Raw genomic sequence first — 18,003 nt, forward strand, 5'->3', positions numbered from 1 at the left:
TAAACGTGGAAAAGTCTTCTCTCTGGAGTTCCCATTGTGGTGCAGCAGAAACGAATCCAATTAGGAACCATGAGGTTGCCGGTTCGATCCCTGGCCTCCCTCAGTGGGTTAAGGATCTGGCATTGCCATGAGCTGTGGTGTAGGACACAGACATGGCTTGGATCCTGTGTTGCTATGGCTGTGGTGTAGGCCGACAGCTATAGCTCCGATTCAACCCCTAGCCTGGGAACCTCCCTATGCTGCAGATGCGGGCCTGAAAAGCAAAAAAAAAAAAAAAAAAAGTCTTCACTGCCCTCTGGCCTCCCTCCCACTTGTGTGCATCGTGTATCTGCTTTAAGCATTGACCAGACCTCCCCCATTGGCAGGAACACCTGCTCAGCCATAAAGAGCAGCATTCTCCCTGCACCAGCAAGACAATGCCTTAAAGATAACATCCCTTCTTCATCTTGTAAGGGGTCACCTGATCCACCACGATGCCAACGCCGCTTAGATCTGGATTATGCAAAGCGTCAATAATACATTATTTGGAATTCTCGTCGTGGCTCAGTGGGTTAAGAACCCGACACAGTGTCTGTGAGGATGTGGGTTTGATCCCTGGCCCCACTCAGTGGGTTAAGGATCCAGCATTGCCATGAGCTGCAGTGTAGATCACAGATGCAGCTTGGATACCTCGTTGCCATGGCTGTGGTGTAGAGCAGCAGCTGCAGGTCCTATTTGACCCCTCGCCTGGGAGCTTCCATATGCCATGGGCACGGCCCTAAATATATACATATATATAATATTATTATATATTTATATATTTGAATATTTATATTTAAATACATATTTAAATATGTGTATATATATATTTAAATAATACATCATTTGAGGTACAGCTCTCATTCTCAAAAAACTCATAAAACCGTGTCTTGATTTCTAACCAGTAGAATAGTTCTCATAGCTAAGATGCTTACATTTGGCTCAAATAAAATTTTCAAATTTTTCTTAGATCAACGGTATACTTTTTCATTGACAAAACTAAGATCCAATGTTTCTCCGTAATCTGCCCACCATCCCAGGACTTGTAGTTGGCTGAGCCGAGATCCCATGGAGAAGCTTTGCTCTTAGCTACCGGCAATGGTAAGAAGTCAGGAACACTGGGAGCGACCACCCACTCATCCTCTAATCAGATCTCTTTGGGGGGCCTCAGTTTCCCCGTCTGTAAAATGGACGGTTCCTTCCAGCTGTGTTGCCAGCGAGCCTTTGACAATGGCAGCCACGGACTCGAAAGAGTTAACAAACACGGTTGCGTGCACAGTCAAAATTCCTTTCCTTTCCAGTATCTATCCCAAGTCTCCAATGCAGCTTTGAAGATAAAAAGTACATAATGGCTTACATCTGATTTGAAGGCGGGGATTACAAGGCAGTGGGTAAGAACAGCCTCAGCAGTTCTTCTGGGAGGTCCTTAAATTTCCCCAAAATACGGTTTCATTTTTTTCGAGTGCTGAATTTTAACCATAATGGGCTTCCTCCATGGAATCATAGCGCTAGAAAGCAACCCAGGGACCGCAGACCTTAGTGGGGGAGGCGGGGGAGCGGGGATGCTTCTGTCTATATAAACCTGACCATCCTGTTTGTGCAGATGGGAAACTCAGGCCCTGAGAGGCCAGGGCGGGGCAGGACCCTGAGCAAATCTTCGAATCTAGGATGTCCACCCATGGTCCCTACCAAGAGTCTCCCGGCACCACGGTGCCAGGCGCTGGAGCCTGGCATTCCCGACCCGGGTCAGTGCTTTTGACCCACCACGTCTCTCCTCCCGGGATTTCTCAGACAACACTGGCGGCTGAGGAGGTGCTGCCTGGTGACCGACCACAGCCTGGGCCCCCCCTGGGCTTCCACCCAAGTGAATTTATCCATGTAAGATTTTGTTCAGAAAAATTCTCCAGTGCTCTCAAAATAAAATAAGTTTGGAAATGCAGCTATGCTTTCTACATTCTTTTTTTCTTTTCTTTTCTTGCATCTAAATTGGGTGCAGGGAGTTCCCATCGTGACTCAGTGGTTAACAAATCTGACTAGGAACCATGAGGTTGGGGGTTCGATCCCTGTCCTTGCTCAGTGGGTTAACGATCCGGCATTGCTGTGAGCTGTGGTGTAGGTTGCAGACGCAGCTCAGATCCCACGTTGCTGTGGCTCTGGCTTAGGCCAGTGTTCACAGCGCCGATTACACCCCCTAGCCTGGGAACTCCATATGCCGCCGGAGCAGTCCTAGAAAAGGCAAAAATACAAAAAAAAAGAGAGAGAGAAAGAAAAGTAAATTGGGTTCAGCAAAAAAATGGAAGGCTCTGTGACAGCAAGAGTGCAGAGCAGAGGGGAATAGAGGCAGCACTGGGGGCAGGGATCTGATTAGCCAGAGAAGGGAGTGAATGTACGTGTGTGAGCGTCACACCCACTCTCAGGAGGTCAGGAGGGGACAGGTCTGGAACAGGACATCCTGACTCACCCCTAAGAGTGGGTGGCTGACACGGCCTTGCCTATGCTCCCCAGATTCTGAGATACACAAACAATAAATCCACAGAGCATGTTTGCCTGCAGAATTTCTGGCAGCTCAAAAGTCACATACAAGGACCCACTGGGCTCTAAGCCCAGCTGTGCAGGCTGTCCTTCTAAGTGTTTGAAGAAGGTGCAGAGGGAACATTCAGCCATCAAGCCATATGACAGCTGAGTAGCAGGGTTCCAGAATGAACTCTGGCTTGGGCATGCGTCTGGTGTCGGATCAAAGCTTTGTCTCCAGACGCCTGGTGTCCTGGGCTCTGTGTCCACCCAGCTCCAACCAGCGTTCATGGCAGTGAGTTCTGAAACCTAGGCTGATGGCCTAAGTTCCCTGCTTCTGGGCCCTCCAGCGCCAAAGGAAACTGACCGAAGCCCAGGGCCTAGCACCCCAGCCCCCTTAGGATCTGGGCCCCACGTGGCAGGCAATCACTGACTCCATTCATGACTTTATGCCCACAGTTACCAACTGCATGAATGCCAGATAGACCCCAGTAACTCCTGGGTCTATGTCCGCTCTGTGCCATCCAGAGCCAGGTGGAAAGGGAATTGAGATCCTACTGAGTGAATAAATGAAACAGCCAATGAAATACGCAAGGGTACTTTGAAAACCATAAAGCACTGGAATCATAAATGTAAGAAATTACTCCTGCTAGCAAGAACTCTGCTCTCGGAGTTCCCATCGAGGTGTAGCGGAAACAATCTGACTAGGATCCGTGAGGAGGCAGGTTCGATTCCTGGCCTTGCTCAGTAGGTTAAGAATTTAGTGTTGCTGTGGCTGTGGTGTAGGTTGCAGATGAGGTTCGGATCCCATGTTGTTGTGGCTGTGGTGTAGACCGGCAGCTACAGCTCCCATTTGACCCCTAGCCTGGGAACCTCCATATGCCGCAGGTGCAGCCCTAAAAAAGTTAAAAAAAAAAAAAAAAGGAACATTACTATCGTGTGCTCCCCTGGGCAACTTTTTGGTTCTTGTGATATGCTTTTAGGGAAATAAATCATTTAAGAGGAATTAACTTATTTTTTTAAATAACAGCCATTGTTTCCTTCTTTTTTCTTTTTTCCTCTTTTTTCTTTGCCTCTTTTTTGTTTTTTGTTTTTTTTTTAGTGGCTGCACCCACGGCATAGGGAAGTTTCTAGGCTAGTGGTGGAATCAGCGATTCAGCTGCAGGCCTATACCAGAGCTGCAGCGACACCAGCACCAAGCCACATCTTCGACCTACACCGCAGCTCGCAGCGACACTGGATCCTTAACCCCCTGAGTGAGGCCAGAGTTGGAACCTACCTCCTCATGGAGGCTATGTCAGATCCTTAACCCCTGAGCCACAGAGGAGTGCTGCCAATTGTTTTCTTATTATAGAAAATATAAAGAAAAGTTTAAACCCTTGTAGTCCAAGCTGCCGCTACAACCCAATGACCCTTTGGTGTATTTTTTCCTAGTCTGCTTTCTATGCGTGGACTGGGTTGCGGGGGCGGCGGGGAGGGGGGGGGACGGGGGCAGGGTGGTGGTGTTGGTGGGTCAAATGGCATACCGACTGATATCCTGCCATTTTCAGGTAGCATTTTCAAGTAAACACTTTACTGTGTTTTGATATCTGAGCTCAGGTTGCTGTCCCCCATTTCCTGGCCCAGGTCTATGGCAATACATTTCATCGTATTGAACTCCTGTTTTCTCATATCTAAAATAACCTTACTGAGACGGATACTGCTAGTGTTTACTAATACCCATTTTCGCCTCTTGGCAGACATATTTGTTTTGTTTTGGGGGGGGCATTTTTGGCTGTGCCCCCAGCATGCGAAAGTTCCAGGCCAGGTTTCTAACCTGAGCTGCAGCAATGACAACATGGGGTGCTTTTTTTTCCTTCTTTTTATGGTCACTCTTGCAAATCACATATGACAAGTTCCTGGGATGGGGGTCAAACCGGAGCTGCAGCTGGCAGCCTATACCACAGACGCTCCAGCGCGGGATCCAAGTTGCATCTGTGACCTTCACCATAGCTTGCGGCCGTGCTGGGATCCTCAACCCACAGAGTGTGGCCAGGGATCAAACCCACATCCTGACGGACACTTTGTCAGGTTCTTAACCTGCTGAGCCACAACAGGAATTCCCAATACTGGATTCTTAACCCACTATGCCACCAGGGAACTCCACCAAGACATATTTCCCAGCCTCCTTTGCAGCTAGACGAGGTCACGTGACTATATTCCACCCCGGGGGCTGTGGGAGGAAGCGATGTATGCCGTTCCCATGCCTCACCTAGAGGGTCTCCCACAGATGATCCTTGATTTTCTCTCCCTTCTTACCCTCCAGGCCCCAGGCCCCCACACCTACTGGATGAACCAAGGAGATCATGAAACAACTAGATGGCAGAACCCCAAGATGAAACAGGCCCGGGTCCACAAATCAGAGCCTGGAGAAGGACCCAACGGGCCTGGGATGTGAGGAAGAAATAAACCTTCCTGGTTTAAGTCAATCAGGCATCGGGATTGACTTGTTTCTGCAACTGAGCCTGATCTGCTGGCTACGGACCTCGGAAGGCAGGCTGTGCCTTTGAATGAAATATTGAAATCCACGGCACCTAAGGAGCACTCAACAGACATGAGCCTTTAAAAATTAAAGAATAATACAGAAATGAACAAGCCGCTGACTGAACTGGGTAATCCACACCCTCAAATGTGCAGGATTTCAGAGGAGTGAGAAGTCAGCGTGAACAGGGATGAGCAGTCGAAGGCGGTGTTGAGCGGAATCTGGTTGATGAGTGCGAACCGGGTCCAGGAGAGGAACTTCTAGAAGGGCCCTCCGGGAGGGGACAATTCCTTCAACCCAAGTGCGTGTGTGCACGCGTGCACCTGTGTGTGTGTGTGTGTGTGTGTGTGTGTGTGTGTGTGTGTGTGTACAGCCCAGGAGGCAGGAAACACAGGGAGGGATGCTCTGTGTAATGACTGGGACATGGGAAGAGCCAGAGCATCAGGCCACGCTCAGCCACCTGGGCCGCCATGAGGAGGCACCTTCGATCCCTGGCCTCGCGCAGTGGGTTAAGGATCCGGCATGGCTGTGGTTGTGGTGTAGGCTGGCAGCTGCCGCTCCGATTCAACCTCTCGCCTGGGAACCTCCATGTGCTGCAGGTGCGGCCCGAAAAAACAAACAAAAACTGAATTCTGTCCCGCCATGTAACTGATGGTAAATCTGAAGGCCCAGGAGGTTCCTCGGCTCGTGTTTGCACACATCACACAGAAGCTTAGCTTTAGAGGCAAAACATGAACATAAACCAGGTCCCTTTATAACCTCCCACAGGCCTCCCACCACCAGGAATAAAACCAGCTCCTGACTGGGACCTGCAAGGCCCTACAAGATCTGGTCCCTCCTGCTCCTCTTTCTGGGCCTAAGGAGGAACCTGGCTGGTTTTCAAAACTACCAATACTCTGGCGGACGGCTGGACATTTTCCAGCCCCAGTCCCTTGTGTCTAGAAGTCAGGGATCTGAGTTCTGACCGAGGAAATGGGAGCAGGCATCAAGTGTACCCTTTCCAAGCCTGTTCCTAAAGACTGTTGCGCAATTCCCCGCCATCCTCTCTTCCCTGGGCTACTGGCTGGATGCAAGTGTCCCACAGATGGCTCCAGGCCCCGGCCCCGTGGGGAGGCAGGATCACGTGACACCAGGAGCCTGGGTTCCTCAAAGACTGAGGGGGAGGGCATCCCCTACACCCACACTGAGCTGGGAAGTGAGCTAAAAATAGCCCTCTATTGCATCATCAAGCCTCTGCGCTCTGGGAATCATTGTTTTTGTTTGTCTGTTTGTTTATCTTTTTAGGCCGCACCCATGGCATATGAAGGTTCCCAGGCTAGGGGTCTGATTGAAGGTACAGCTGCTGGCCTGCACCACAGCCACAGCAATGCCAGATCTGAGCTGCGTCTGCGATCTACACCACAGCTCACAGCAACGCCGGATCCTTAACTCACTGAGCAAGGTCAGGGATCGAACCTGCAACCTCATGGTTCCTAGTCGGATTTGTCTCCACTGCGCCACAAAGGGAACTCCTGGGTTCTTCCTTAACTGGCTAAATAGACACAAAAAGAAAAAAAAATTTTTTAATACCTCAATAGCCTCCCCTGCACAGAGAGGCTTACAGCCTTGGCTCTGGAGGCCCCACAGCTGCTGGTGGCTGTAGGGCTTGGCACATGGCTCTGCAATAAGTCAGAAGTATTTTTCCATTTTGCTGGAAAGAGCCAGTAATTTGCCCCTCAGCGATGTGAGAGAGGTTGGAGAGCGCGAGAGAAACGCCCAGAACGGCACCTTGAGATTATTTACAGGCAAACCTCGCTCAGCCCTGCCAGGACCCAGCGACATCGTCCCCCAGCATGTTCTGCAGGGAGAGCGAGCGGCTTTGCCTTCACTCGGGGAAACAAGCAGCGCAGGACAAGCCGCCGGGCTCTCGGCCTCCCGGTGGGCTGATCTGGTCCCACCTGCCTGGCGGATGAGCAGAGGCCACGAGGGGTTAAGAAGAAGCCTCGGCAGCTCAGCCTGGAACGGCCGAGAAACCACACAAACCAGCCTTCCATCAGTCAGACAGAGCGTGGACGCCTTTCCCCTTCACCCATGAGATCGTTATGAGCAGCATCGGCCCTTCCCTACAGACGGGCAAACTGAGGCAAAAGCGGTTTAGCAGGGCACCTGCTTCGGGTCCAACACTCCGCCTCGGACCCGGCAGTCGGTGCTCTTGACCGCCGTGCTGCCCACAGTTAGATCACGGTCACCCTGGCGCACAGCTGGGCGACGGATGTGCCAGGGGCGTGAGCTGCAGACCTCCGTGCTCACGTGGGTGACCTTGGAAGAGGAGGAGGCTGTCGCCGGGCGGCGGTGGCGGGCGGGCGGGGAGAACTCTGGGTAGGTGGGGGCTCTCCAGAGGCGCAGAACCTGTAGAATAGACGGGGAGATTTATTTTAAGGAATTGGCTTATACAATTACGGGGGTTGGCGATCTAAGATCCATGGTTCTGTCCTGGGTCTCAAAGCTGCTGGCCCACCCTGGGGATTTGGGGCTTGCCGGCCTCCGTAATCACAGGAATGGATTCCTTAAAATAAATCTTTTTTTTTCTTTTTTTTTTTTTGTTAGTTAGTCAAGAATTTAATAAAATAGACTAGAAGAATAAGAAGTATGATGCTGATGACCTGCGTGGTTAATATAAAACAATTTTGTGAATAACATGTAGTCCACTGCCTTGCACATAATTAGTCATGTTTTTCTTTGTGTTGATGGAATTACACTACAACACTTTGATTCTTTCAAAATATTAAATATAACAAGAAGCTCAAATTGTTTTCACTTTGAGAATAATAGTTATGTGATATATATAATATATAATAATAACAATAACACAATCTTAAACTTTCATATATAGGTATATATCATAGAGAGAGAGTGAGAAAGAGAATTTTTTAAGAAAAATAGAAATTCATCAGTGATTCTCTGCCAAATGTTATGGAGAATTTTTAAAAACTATAGAAAATTTGTACATATGATATGTTATTCAGGTACTAAACATTGGCTATGAATAGTTTTTAAGGAAGTAATTTTAATTTTTCATTCAGCAGACTAAATCTCCTCGTTCTTTCGCAGGTAGTAAATTGGAAAAATTAGTAATTCTCAATGGGTGAACACTGATTAAAATGATATCTTTTTAAGTTATATTTACGATTAGGTAGCAATATTAAAGGACAGAAATATATAAAGGTATACTCTAAATGTAAGAATTTTAGCTGTTTTATTTGAAAGTTCCAAAAATGTTACACAGAGAGCCTCAAGAAAATGTATTGAATTGTTGATGAATCATATTCTTTCTCCATGGTGACATAAAATATTATTTGCAAAGATAAGAAGGGTGAAGTTTCTCCTTCGGTCAAAAAGAAAAATGTAAACAAATAAAAAGATGTTTCTTAGATGATTCCCTTCCTATATTGTAAATATTAATCATTTCCATGAATAATTTTTGACATCCTGTCTTTCCTTTAATGGTTTATTTATATTGGAGTATTTTATTAAAAATTATTATACATCCAAATCTATCATAACTTTCCATTTAAAACTGTGTTCAAAGAGAAAATAAATGAGGGAAAATTTATCTAAGTTCAGATTTTTTACTATTTTACTGTGTATGATGTATAGTTAAGAATAAAAGCAAAATTGATATGATAGGATATGCTATATCCTGGTAAAATTTTTGACAGCGTATCAATACGAAAAGATTTGTCCAGAATATGTTTTTTAACATAACTAGGATTAACATAATCTTACTTAAACTTTCATAGATTTCTGATAAGTAATCTGAGCACTTTTTTCTTTTTAGAGCCACACCTGCAGCATATGGGACTTCCTGGGCTATGGGGCAAATCGGAGCTGCAGCTGAGACCTGTGCCACAGTCAAAGCAACGCTGGATCCTTAACCCACTGGGTGAAGCCAGGAATCGAACCCACACCCTCATGGATACCAGTCAGGTTTGTAATCTGCTAAGCCACAGTGGGAACTCTCTCTCTCCTTTTTTTTTTTTTTTTTTCTTTTTCTCTGTATAAACAGATCCCATTGGTTGTTTCTCTGGAGAACCCAAACACACGCAGACACAGACACAGACACGCACCCAGACACCCCCAAATACACTAAAGGCTTCCCTTGAGCCCCTAGGACAGAGTCCAAACCCTTTCCATGGCTTACAAGGCCACTCTCCCCGTCTCCATTTTTCTACCCCTAACTCAGCTCTCTCACCTCTCTGCACCAAGCTCCAGCCAAGTTCATCCTTTTTGCTCCTCATAAAAAGCCTTCTACAATTCTACTGAATAATCTTAAACTTTCATATATAGGTATATATACATAGAGAGAGAGAAAGAGAGAAAATTTTTTAAGAAAAATAGAAATTCATCAGTGATTCTCTGCCAAATATTGTGGAGAATTTTTAAAAACTATAGAAAATTTGTACATATGATATGTTATTCAGGTACTAAACACTCTCTCCAAGCCGCAGGGGCTTTGCACATGCTGTTCCCACCGCCTGGGGACCTATCCCTCCTGATCGCCCAGCTGAACCTTCCTTCCTCTGGCAGCCTCTTAAGCCAGTTCCATAGGAACCAGTTCCCTGTTATACGCAGCACCAAAGTGACTAATCAACCCTTTGTGAAATTGTGTATATATATATATATATATATATATACATATTTTTTGTCTTTTTAGGGCCTCACCTGCGGCATATGGAGGTTCCCAGGCTGGGGTTCCGATTGGAGCTGTAGCCGTTGGCCTACACTGTAGCCACAACAATGCAGGATCTGAGCCACATCTGTGACCTACACCACAGCTCATGGCCACACCAGTTCCTTAACCCACTGAGCGAGGTCAGGAATCAAACCTGCATCCTCATGGATACTAGTCGGGTTCATTAGCCACTGAGCCATGATGAGAGCACCATGAAATTGTATTTTTAATATCTGTCTTCCCCAAGAGTCTCAGGGCCACCAGAGCCTGCTTTGTTCTCCTGGAGTCCCCAAGGCCAGTGACCAGGCACATGGGAGGGCGGCATATAATTTCATGCCTGTGCCTGGTGCATCGTAGGCCTGCATATAATTTAAAAGGCTGAATATATGAATATTTACAAAGTCCAAGTTGTATTTCCAGTTGGCTACAACAATATCATGTTTCTTCATCCTTAGTCAGGTATTGTCTGTCTGGATGACAAAGGCACACTCAAAAATGTGTCTGTGCGGATCATGTGCAGATAAAGAAAACCCATCAGACACCTTTCCCCCCCGGCAGCTGACCGCCTCCGCCCAGCCGCTCCCTGCCTTCCCTTCCCAGCCACATCATCAGCCGCACCTTCCTACCTCAGGGGCCGAAGCATCCAGGCTCGCACGTTTCCAACTTTCCTTTCTAACGGGACAGCCTAGTGGCAAATTCACATCGAAGGTTCGGCTCAGCTGCTCATTCTCTGTGTCAAGCCGGAGCAAGCTGCTCAACTTCTCCGGCCGGGTCCCTCCTCTGCCAAGTGAGAAACTGAATCAGAGGACAGCGGGGGGGCCCCTGAGCCCTGACTTTTGTGACCCATGGTGATCTATTTCCTTCTGCCTCTTGGCCCAACAGCTCCTTCTCCCTGCCAAGACTTCCTCTGCCTGGAAGCAAAATCCACCTCTCACCCTTCCACCCCAAATAACCCCGAAGCCAGCAGAGCGTGCCCCACCAGCCACACGACCTGGAAGCAAAACTGAGACTGCAAAGTGAAAACAGGATTTTCTTTCTTCTGCCCATACCTGTCACTGCAGAAGCTGAGTCAGCTCTCGCCAGTGGGTCTTGCACACTCCTACACACTCGTGCACACTTCCCCTCACTCTGCTGCACGTCCATATCATGTTGCCTTTGTTTCCAGTGGGGCTTTCAGTTATTGGTAACAGAAACCATTTCTGTTGTATGAAAGGAGGAGCGGAGAGGATGAGGATGAGACAGAGAAATTGGAAAGTCTCTTAGAATCACAGAAGTTGGACGGCCAGGTCTTAGGAGAGACACGAAGCAGCCAAGTCAGACATCCAGAAGCAGGAACCAGCATGGGTCCCTTCCAAGTGCCACCAGCAGGACAAATCAGCCCACCACCACTTCCTAATTTTTGTAAATGAATAATATCATACATATCAAAATTTCATTCATTCACAAGAGCGGCAAATCAAACCATTGTGCCGTATGCCTTAAACTTATACGGTGAGGTGTGCCAATTATTTCTCAGTGAAACTGAAGAAATTGTGTTCATAGCATATCAATATGGTGTCAAGAATATAGTTATTGGGAGTTCCTGTCGTGGCGCAGTGGAAATGAATTTGACTAGGAACCATGAGTTTTCGGGTTCAATCTCTGGCCTCGCTCAGTGGGTTAAGGATCTGGTGTTGTCGTGGCCTGTGCTGTAGGTTGCAGACACAGCTCGGATCCTGCGTTGCTGTGAATATGGTGCAGGTTGCAGATGCAGCTCGGATCCGGTGTTGCTGTGGCTGTGGTGTAGGCCGGCAGTTGTAGTTCTGATTCGATCCCTATCCTGGGAACTGCCATATGCCACAGGTGAGGCCCTAAGAAGCAAAAAAAAAAAAAAAAAAAAAAAAAAAAAAAAGAAAGAAAGAAAGAAAAAGAAAAAGAAATGAAAGAAAGAAAAGAGAAAAAAAGAAAAAAGAATATTGTAATGGGGGAAGGGATAAATTAGGAGTGTGGGATTAATAAATACACACTACTGCCTATAAAACAGATAAGCAACAAGCACCTGCTGTATAGCACAGGGACAATATTCATTCACTATCTCGTAGTAACCTATAGGGGCAGAAAATCTGAAAAAGCATATATATGTGTGTGTGTAACAGAATCACTTTGCTGTACATTTGAAAGTAACATACCATTGTAAATCAACTACACATCAATTTTAAAAAATATATATATATATAGTAATAAATTGTCCTCCCATGTACCCACCACCAGGTTAAGGATCAGAACATCCCCAACAGGTTAGTAGCCTGCATGAGCCTTTCTGGACCCCAAAACCTGACCCTGGTCCAGCCTCACATCCCTCCACTCAAAGGTCAAGTTCCTGGAAAAGAGGTTTTGATCGGCCCAACACATGCCCACCAGCCGATTAAAGTCTCCGTGACACTGACGCAGCGTGGACCAAGTGAGCATTCCAAAGGCGGGTGGAGGCGCTGTTAGCAGAGGACGTGGGTCGGAGCCTGCGCACACAGAGCAAGCCTACCCCTGGGAAGACTCGACCCCACAGCTGCCTCCTTCTCCTGCATTTGAGGAGGATTCTTCCAGTTTGACTCACCTGCCATTTCTGCCTTGAACACAGCTCTTCCCCTGGGCTGAGTTATTTCCCAAGCAGCCCCCGAGTCCTTCATACAAAGAGACCGCTGCTGGAAGAGACCTCCAGCTGGAAGCCTGAGCTCCCTTTCTCCATCAGCAGGGCAGAGGTGGGGACAGAGCCAGAGCAATAGCTTTTCCTGCTGTCCCATGTACCCGAGATGGCTAGCTGTCCCCCTAAAGCTCTTTCTCTTATTTCCTTCCCTTTTTTTTTCTTTTTATGGCCGTACCTGTGGCATACGGAAATTCCCGGACCTAAGGTCAAATCAGAGCTGCAGCTACCAGCCTATGCCACAGCCACAGCAGGACGGGACCCAAGCCACATCTGTGACCTATAATGTAATTTGTGGCAACACCGGATCCTTAACCCATTAAGAAAGGCCAGGGATCGAACCCACATCCTCATAGACACAATGTCGGGTTCTTAATCTGCTGGGCCACAACAGGAACTCCTCCTCTTATTTCTTAGTAATGGAGGCATGCAGCTGGCCACAAGCTGCCTGGCCCGGCTGCATTCCCCAGACTGTCATAAATGTGATATATGCAACGTGGGGGTCTAGAATTTAAGCCACAGAGAGTGCTTCCACCACAATCTTTTTTTTCCATAAGATGCAGCTCAGACATAGCAGTGACCCAGCACCAACCATGCATGTGACGTATGACCTAGGGAATAATGGAGTGAGAAACAGTAGGAACCCAGGTCCCTGAATGACCGCGTGGAGTAGTCATCCCAGATGGCTCACCATGACTGTCGTTATGTGAGTATGAGCCAGACTCCTACTCTTGGCGGGTAAGGGGCTCTTTGCCGCAGCAGCTCTGTACTCGCTCTAACTAATACACCTACTAATCAGAAGGACGTTTATCTCAGGACCCAGGACAGAACATCCCTGATGGGGGTGACGCAGGTAACAAAGAGCTTACCAGGTAACAAATGAGTCTAAGCCTGAGTCCCTTGCCAGGTGCTGTAGGAGGTCGGGCTTTAGGGAAAAACAGTGCCACCCCAGGATACACACCTATATAGTGCACGCAGATCCTGAATGGACTAACACGTTTGTCCATTCCTTCCCCGCCAGGATTAGGGATCTGAGGGAGTCATGCTTGGGACAAGATGACAAGATCCCCAAGACCTCAGTACAGCCTGATGAAGGTTCAGGAGGGTGAGCCTTGGTGCTGCTGCAGGGGACACCAGAGGGGGACAGGTGAAGAGGAAAGAAGAAGCCAACGAAAAGGACACAGAAGGAGGGAGCCAGAGGCACCCGGAAAGCCAATGTGAAATTAACTTGAAAGGGACAGCTCAGATTGAGAGACCCGGAGCACGTGGGGGAGGGGGAGCGTGAAGAGGCTAGTGGCAGGGGTCACGTTGCACCACGGAGAGCCCTGGGGCTCCATCTGCTTCCTGCTGGCCCACGTTCCACCCCCACCAAGATGAGGACCAGCTGGCTGTCCTCATGCTACCCTCCAATGCGGTGTTTTTCCAGCTGCCCTGCCACGTGGGGGATTCCACGCGGTGAATCAGAGGCCAGATGTCAGCGAGACCACAGTCATTGCTCTTACTGGCCTCTCCTTAGATGGGGAAGCTGGGCCCAGAGACTGTGGCCTGCTAGGGGTATGCCTTGCCGCTGGCGGGGCATTTCAACTCCACACAATGCGTCCAAAGCACAGTGCATTCGGTCTTCACTGGCCAGTGATGCGACCTGGGTGAGAAGGGGAAATGGCTCAGAGCAGGAAGGGGCCCTGACCAAGTTCCCCCCACCCAGAGCCCCACCATCAGCAGGTACCAGCCCCCAATGTGGCATCCCTCCCACCCAGCTGTGAAGAGAGTGGTAGGCATCAGCCCTCATGACGGACAGTCAGCCCCCTCCCTGCTGCCAACCTGTGGGCAGAGGGGTCTGTGTGTTGCCAACCTGATGGGCAGGTAGGATGGGCCAGATGGGCAGGCTGCTCTGGTGGCTTCAACTCCTGACCTGCTGGGACCAGCCAGCAGCAAGCCTTGCCATGCCGTGGGGAGAAGCTTGGCTTACTTCGGCCCTGTAAAACAAGAAGGCAGACAGGTCCCCCATTACCTTCCAGCTCCCAGGGCCGCCGTATTAATTCCCTTGATTTTTCCAGCCTCTCGGGGCTGCCTGCATTCTTCGGCTTGTGGCCCCAACCATCTTCAAAGCAGGCAGTGGCGGTAGCATCCTCCCCACTCTGCATGCCTCTGACATTGACTCTTCTGCTTCCTCCCTCCACATCTAGGGACCTGCAGGATTATACTGGTGCCAGGAAATCCAGGATACTCTCTCTATTTGAAGGTCAGTTGATGGGCACACTTAATCCCATCTGTACATTAATTCCCCTTTGTCACATGATATATGTAACATAGGATGTGGATATATTTGAAGGAGCCGTTATTTTTTAAAATTTTTTGTTAAAATATAGTTGACATTTATCTTTTCTTTTTAGGGCCACACCTATAGCATCTGGAAGTTCCCAGGCTAGGGGTCCAATCGGAGCTGCAGCTGCTGGCTTACGCCGCAGCCACAGCAACGCCAGATCCAATCTGCATCTATGACCTACACTGCAGCTTGTGTAACACCAGATCCTTAACCCACTGAGTGAGGCCAGAAATTTAACGCACATCCTCACGGATACTAGTCGGGTTCTTAACCCACTGAGCCACAGTGGGAACTCCAACGGATAGTCGATTTACAATGTTGTGCCAATTTTTACTGTATAGCAAAGTGACCCAGCCATATATATATATATATTCTTTTTCTTGTACTATCTTCCATCATGTTCTATCACAAGCAATTGGATATAGTTCCCAGTGCTGTACAGCAGGATCCCACTGCTCATCCATTCTAGATGTAATAGTCTGCATCTACCAACCCAAGCTCCCCAGCCATCCCAGTCCCTCCCCTTGGCAACCACAAGAGGAGCCTATTATTTTTTATTTTTTTTTTGTCTTTTTTGCCATTTCTTGGCAAAAAAAAAATGCTCCTGCAGCATATGGAGGTTCTCAGGCTAGGGGTCTAATCGGAGCTGCAGCCGCCAGTCTACGCCAGAGCCACAGCAACGTGGGATTTGAGCCACGTCTGCAACCTACACCACAGCTCATGGCAACGCCGGATCATTAACCCACTGAGCAAGGCCAGGGATCAAACCCACAACCTCATGGTTCCTAGTCAGATTCCTTAACCACTGCACCACGACGGGAACTCCGAGAGGAGCCTATTCTACCACATCACCTGATCTTTGGTTATTGGAGCACCTATAGGTTTGGCACATCTCAAGCCCCACAACAGACAAGCAAAGGCCTCCTCTTGCTGTCTCTGAGCAGATGGCTTCCTACCATCAATTCAATGGGAGGCAAAAATGAGTTTCATGAGCCTGAGGAGGGCGTCTGACCCAGGGGTTCGGGGGCAGATTGGCTGCAGGCCTGTGGGGCACCCAAGAGGGGGTGGGGACCACCTGTACCCACTGGACGCAAGTTTGAGAATTTGGACTCAAGTTTCAGAAAAAACAGCTTGGGCTGTTGGCAGCAGTAGAAGCCGAAAGACCCACAGAGAGGAGACATGCAGAAGCCACACAGCAACAAGAGCCGTGAGATGCTGGAAGCAGGAAGCTCTGGTCCCCTCAGGCAGAGAGGATGGCAGAGCAGGGGCGATGGCGCCGTGACACGGAGGGTGGGGATGCGACGCCCTCCCTGCTCCTGACTCCCCTGATCTGCCCCTCCAAGCTGGCCATCCTCAGCCTCCAGGTGCACCCCGGCCCCTCTCTTCCTGCCCTGGAGTAGCTGTGCCTGGTGACCCCACTTCACACCCCCAGAAGCCCGACCCAAGGGGAAGTGACATTTTACTACGAAACCCTCCACAAGTGGGGGAAATGCCCTCTCTCTTCTGTTGGGGCAGGCATTTCTTTTTTTCTTTCTTTTCTTTTAATTGGAGCTACAGCTGCCGGCCTACAGCACAGCTCACAGCAATGCTGGATCCTTAACCCACTGAGCAAGGCCAGGGATCGAACCTGCAACCTCATGGTTGCTAGTAGGATTTGTTTCTGCTGCTCCAAGACAGGAACTCCCGGGGTAGGCATTTCTGAGACACAGTTTGACCCTCTTTAGAAGATGCTCCAGGTGACGGGCGCCCAGCACCCATGCAGTGGCCAACTCAGGAGAGCATCCTCGCATCACCCTCCCTCCTTCCTGGCATCCCTCCTGCCGGCTCCTCCTTCGGGTCCGTGTGGCCACCTCCCAGACACCGCCCTACCCGGAAGCCTGAGTTTCAGTCTCTATAAGGGAAGGAATCCGGGTTAGCACAATCTATGGGGTTGGCAGCCCAGGCAGTGTCCCTTCTGGTCCAGACCCTTCTGCTTGCAGATCTTGGTGCTGTTGGTATGTAAGCACAGTGAGGCAGAAACTTGGCAGCATGAGGATGCTGGCTGCGGACCCAGGCCGCCACCGCTGCCCACCTGTCCCCCTCCCACTTCCAGATGCCCTGCACTGGGTCCCCTTCAGTCTGTCAAAGTCACAAGCCTTGAGGATTTCTGGAGGATGTGATATACTCCCACACGCTGGCTTTGCAGAACCTTCTTGTTCCCAGGTGCCAGGCTCCTCTCTTGTCCCTGCTGCGCGGCTCCCTCCTACCCCACTTCCATGTGAACTTCAACCATCTCCCAGGACCTGGGATAACCCAGCAGAGATCTGACTCCTCGCCTTGGCAAGCCCCCTCCCCCACCCACTCTTGGTACCCTTCCAGCATCGGGGGGGTCCGTACTGCCCATGCCTGCCCTGCACACTTACTGAGCCAGTCTCCCTCCAAGCCCATCACTCAGCTGGTTTCTTCCAGCACCATCTGCCTGGAGCTGCAGGCAGAAACCAGAGGAATCTTCCAGGCAAACAGAAGGGTGGGGCATCCCAAGCCCACGTGGGCGCTGAGATTCCAGACCTGAGTTCAAGGGCTGGCCCTTCCATCTCTCAGTTGTGTAAACTGAAGCAACTTACTGCTTCTCCCAGAGCCTCAGTTTTCCCACATGCAGAATGGGACTAATCAGAGTTTCTTCGCAGGTATTCTTTGTGTCTTAAGTAACAATTACAGAAAGTGTTAAGCTTCACTCTGCTGAATAGGAGGTGCCAAATCATAGCTTATAATCATTTATTATTATTATTGGTTGGGGGTGAGAAGGCAAAACCTTCTGGGCTACTTGGATGGTTTTTGTAGGGTGCACCCCTGGCCTGCGCCTTCGGGGAGGTCCTAGTTTGGGTGATATTCCCCAGAGCAGGTAGCCAACCTCCCAGCGCTGTGCCTGAACTCCCACAACCTTGAACTGCGGAGAATGAAAGGCTTTTTGAGCTGTCCTGACGCTGCCCCGGGAGTAAATGAGACTATAATTAAATGAGCGTGATATTGAGGAAATGTGCTGGGGAGGGGGGGTGACTCGGGGAGGCGGGGCGGGTGGAGAAAGGAGCTCGCCCATCCGCAGTGACCGGACTTCGCCTCCCCACAGGGCACGTGGCTGCCTCCCCTGACACAGCCTTCCGGGCACTGACTCAAGCATGATACATTCTCGCCCACGATGGATGCAGGAAGGCAGTTCCGGAAGCTTCCTACTGCTGCCCTCAGTCCTGGAGCATCTAACT

General features: G+C 49.4%; 1 long non-coding RNA gene across 1 annotated transcript; it reads right to left on the reverse strand.

The window, feature by feature from the left end:
* Nucleotides 1-6,598: 6,598 nt before the first annotated feature.
* Nucleotides 6,599-10,533, reverse strand: LOC125136076 (uncharacterized). The gene is made up of 2 exons (XR_007137103.1): nt 10,388-10,533; nt 6,599-7,438 (listed from the first exon to the last, which is right to left on the reverse strand). It is a non-coding gene; the product is annotated as an uncharacterized LOC125136076 (long non-coding RNA).
* Nucleotides 10,534-18,003: the final 7,470 nt, after the last annotated feature.

This window comes from Phacochoerus africanus, chromosome 9 (assembly GCF_016906955.1).
Source record: "Phacochoerus africanus isolate WHEZ1 chromosome 9, ROS_Pafr_v1, whole genome shotgun sequence".
Classification (NCBI taxonomy): domain Eukaryota; kingdom Metazoa; phylum Chordata; class Mammalia; order Artiodactyla; family Suidae; genus Phacochoerus; species Phacochoerus africanus.